The following is a 4686-nucleotide window of genomic DNA, read 5'->3' as shown; positions in this document are numbered from 1 at the left end:
GCCCCACCGGACACAGATGCCGAAACTTTACCTGGTAAACCACAACCTCGTGGCGATACACAGATTACTAGAAATGGGTTAAATTAAGATATGAGTAGCCAAAAATAAGCTAGAGCTAATGAGCCAAACAGTGATTCAAATAATATAGTTTCTGTGTGATTATTTCAGGGCTGAGCAGCCAGGAACCAGCAAGCAGTCTCCTTGCCAAAGCCCAGGTCCCTACCTGAATCCAGAACTCACCGATTGGCTAGACTGCCTGGGCAGAGAACTCTATGGATCCATCTGTCTCTACCTACCCTGGCCGTAGGGTTATATACATGTTATGTGCATGACAGGGATCCGAACTCAGGTCCTCAGGTTTGAGCAGCAAGTACTTCACCATCAAACTATCCCCCCAGACCAATGTCATCTTTTTAATTCCCATAATAACTATTCGTGGAAGATTTTGCATCCTCAGTTTCCAAATGAGAAACCTGAAACTTACAAAGGGAAATCTTTTCCAGGCAAGTCAAGCAATTTGCTAAAGGTTAAGCGGGACCAGATTTTAACCCCAGTCTGCCTGATGCTGAAGTCACGGTAGTATCCTCAGAACCAGCAGAGAAAGTGATAGCCGGAGCGTCAAGTCTACTGTGCACTTCATGATCTGCCCACTGGGAGGGGGCTTTACATTTTTAAACTGTTGAAAAAAAAAAAAGAAGAAGAAAATCATTTTGTGCCTGTGGAAATTACATGAAATCCAAATTTTTAGTGTCCATAATTAGGGTTTTTTCTTAATATTCTTGTTTGTTGTTTTGTGTTTTTGAGACAGTTGCACTTATCCCAGGCTAGCCTTGAACTATCTGCATAGCCAAGGAAGACTCTGAATTTTGATTTACCTGGACTCCCCACCCTGAGTGCTGGAATTACAGGAGTGTCTCACCACACCCAGTTTGTGTAGTACTGGGATTGAATCCAGGGTATCATGCATGCTAGGCAAGCACTATACCAACTAAGCTACATCCCTAGCCCCATAAATAAAGTTTTATTGGCACACAGCCCATCTGTATTGTCTGCAGCTGCTTTCATACTGTATGAGAGTTCAGTAGTTGCTAAAGACACCAAGTGGTCAGTAAGCAAACGTATTTACTACTTGGCTCTTTAGAAATAAGCCTGCCTGGCGATGAAAGGAGACAAAGACAGAGACCCACATTGGAGCACCGGACTGAAATCTCAAGTTCCAAATCAGGAGCAAAAGGAGAGAGAGCACGAGCAAGGAACTCAAGACTGCGAGGGATGCACCCACACACTGAGACAATGGGGATGTTCTATCGGGAACTCACCAAGGCCAGCTGGCCTGGGTCTGCAAAAGCATGGGTCTGAACATAGAGGACATACTCGCTGAACATAGAGGACAATGAGGACTACTGAGAACTCAAGAACAATGGCAATGGGTTTTTGATCCTACTGTACGTACTGGCTTTGTGGGAGGCTAGGCAGTTTGGATGCTCCCCTTACTAGATCTGGATGGAGGTGGGTGGTCCTTGGACTTCCCACAGGGCAGGGAACCCTGATTGCTCTTTGGGCTGACGAGGGAGGGGGACTTGATCAGGGGAGGGGGAGGGAAATGGGAGGTGGTGGCGGGGAGGAGACAGAAATCTTTAATAAATAAATAAATAAAAAAAATAAAAAAAGAAATAAGCCTGCCAGTCTCTAGCGTGTACTGCTTGGCCTCATGATAGGTGGTGGCAATTGTTGAAAACTTTAATAGACACTACTCTTACTGACTTATGCTAATCAATTTTCTTGAACATCTCTTCAGCCTTCCCTATAAAGGCTGCACTTGTAGTTGGGTAGTGGCTCAGTCAGTAAAGCGTCTGCATGGCAAGCATCCAAGCATGAGTTTGGATCCCTAGCGCAAACATGAAAAGGCAGGTACGGTACTGCCCTTAAGTGGCAGAAACAGTTGGATCCCTGAAGCTCATTAGGCAGCCAGCCTAGTCAAATCAATGAGCTCCAGGTTCAGTGAGAGATTCTGTCTCAAAAATAAAAGATGGTGGTCGATTGAGAAAAGACACCCAGCACACACCTTTAACTCCAGCACTTGGGAGGCAGAGTCACACAGTTCGAGTCTAGTCTGGTCTATTACAGAGTGAGTTTGGGGACAACCAGGGCATGAAAGAAAAACCTTGTCTAGGGAAGGAGAGAGAGAGAGAGAGAGAGAGAGAGAGAGAGAGAGAGAGAGAGAGGCCATTCAGAGTTGTTCTTGTCCAAAGAAGGGGGGGGGGGCACCAACATTCACCTCTGAACTTTACATGCACATATATACACATGTGTGCACACTCAGACACAAACAAGTACACTCATATGCACACAATGAATTGTCCAATTTGTATCTAAAGACCTCACTCCTACCTTAATGTGCTAGCAAACCAGGTCATGTGTGTTTCTTTCCACTCCTTCACTCAAGGAACAAAAGTCCAGGGAGCTTAGATGCAATTGCTGGCTTCTCAACACTCTCGGGGTTTCTGCCATCCCTGAGAAGAGGGAACAGGAAGTTAGGATGAGAAAGCATACTTAGCAGCAGTAAAGAGGATTTTGCAGGTTGACACCACCACACCACACCACAGAGAGAACAGCAGAGTGCGTGCAGGATTCTGTTTGAATAGCTCATTCCTGATGCTCCCCCCCCCCCCCCCGTGCTTTCTGCTGCCTGCTTCCATTCTGCAGTCACTCTGCTGGCCTGGCAACCCAGCATCATTATGTAAAACGTTCTGGGAATCTCCCAGCCAGTTCCCAGCATCCTGAGCCTAGCCCCCAAGCACTATTCATAATGTTAATGTCATCACTCTGAGCCAACTGCATTCCCATAATGCCCTTCAAGCAGAGAAGAAGAAAAAAAGTCTAGAGAAACATCTATCCCACAGAACTCAGAGGCTGACAACCTTGCCGCATCTCCCAGCTATGTAGCTTCAGAGGCGTCTCCTCCTTATTGGTCCTTTCGGAGTTTCCCGGGGTGCCTTCCAGCTTGTGATGTTGTTAGTGAGGACTTTTAGCATCCACTATAGGAATTCATCAAACTGGTGTAATACAGCTGGGGTCAGAATTCAGTAGCTCGGTTGGCATAGCGCTTGCCTAACACGCGTGATGCCCTGGACTGAATCCCAACACAACGCGGATTGGGTGTGGTGGGACACTCCTATAATTCCAGCACTCAGGGTGGATGCAGGTGAATCAGGAGTTCAGAGTCATCCTTGGCTCCACAAGTAGTACTCATGTTTGCCTCATGCATAGAGCCCTAGGTTCAAGCCCCAGGACCAAAAACCAGGCATGGTGCCCACACCTGTGATCCCAGAACTCAGGAGATGGAGGCAGGAGGATGGAAAGTACAGGGTCATCTTCAACTTTATAGTAAGGATAAGGCCAGCCTAGAGTATATGAGATCCTGAAAAATGAAGAAAAGAAAGGAGGGAGGGAGGGAGGGAGGAGGGAGGGAAGCAGTGGAGAAAGGGTATTATTAACGTAGAGGGCAGAACGCTTGTCTACGGACAATGAGGTACCGTTTTCTTAGCCAAAATCATTATTTTTTTCGAGGAAGGATTTCTCTGTATAACAGCCCTGGCTGTCCTTGAACTCATTCTGTAGACCAGGCTAGCCTCAAATTCATTGAGATTCACCTGCTTCTGCCTCCCAAGTGCTGGGATGAAAGGTGTGAGCCACCACCCAGCTCAAAGTCAATTTTTTATAGCTAGAAATTTTGTGCCTGCTCCTGGTCTTCAGTGGTTGGTTTTCTTTATCAATCACCAGTTTGGTCAAAAGACCTTTCCATCAGGAAACTATTTCCCACAATCTAAGTGTGTGACCCTATCTAGAAATGTATTCTATTTCTCCAGACTCCCAGCCATCTAATATGGTCAATTATCTGCCAAAGCCAAAGAAAACCTTCAAGTACACTACACATAGTCCTGCTTTTCAGACCGACTGCATGGAATGCACTTGCATTTTGACAAACTTAGCTGGAAGGAAATAACTTAAATCAGGAGGGGGCTTGGTTTAAAACTCTATTGTCTGTGTGGCTAGTACTTTTTTCTAGATGATTCTAGAAACAATAAATATGATTCTTGAGGGTGTCTACTCTGGAAGTTGTTTTTACCCTTCTTCTTCAATCTCCATGAGACCCCGAGGATCTACTGAACAGCATTTCCCTGGAATAGAGCTGGGAAAGGGAACACTGGGAACTAGGGTGAACTGCTCTAACTTTACATGTGACTGAGCTGTTAGAACAGCTGGTTCTAGGGTCCCAACCCAAGATCAGTGTGGAACATTCTCTCTGAGACTCTTGATAATACACTGCAGATGACTTGTAGTGAGACGGTACAGGATCAAAGTTTCAAAATTCAAGCAACTTGGAGATGAAGAGCGCTTGCCTAGCATGTAGGGAGCACGGGTTCAGACTCCACCACCGTATGAACAGAGCACAGTAACACGTGCCAGTCATCCCAGCACTCAGGTGACAGAGGCAAGAAAGTCAGGAGTTTAGAGTCATCCTTGGTTACATGGGAAGTTCAGGGCTAGCCTGGTCTGCAGGAGACCATGTCTTTAAAAAAATAGTGTTTGCCACACAAGCATTAAGACTTGAATTCAGGTCATCAGCATCCACACAAAAGTCATTAGTGGTGGTTATAACATCATTGCTGTGCAGAGAGGCGG

This window comes from Microtus oregoni, unplaced genomic scaffold (assembly GCF_018167655.1).
Source record: "Microtus oregoni isolate MIOR12 unplaced genomic scaffold, Mior012 000014F_ref0000157, whole genome shotgun sequence".
Taxonomy (NCBI): Eukaryota; Metazoa; Chordata; class Mammalia; order Rodentia; family Cricetidae; genus Microtus; species Microtus oregoni.
The sequence above is the reverse complement of the archived record's forward strand: the minus strand, read 5'-3'. Positions refer to the sequence as shown.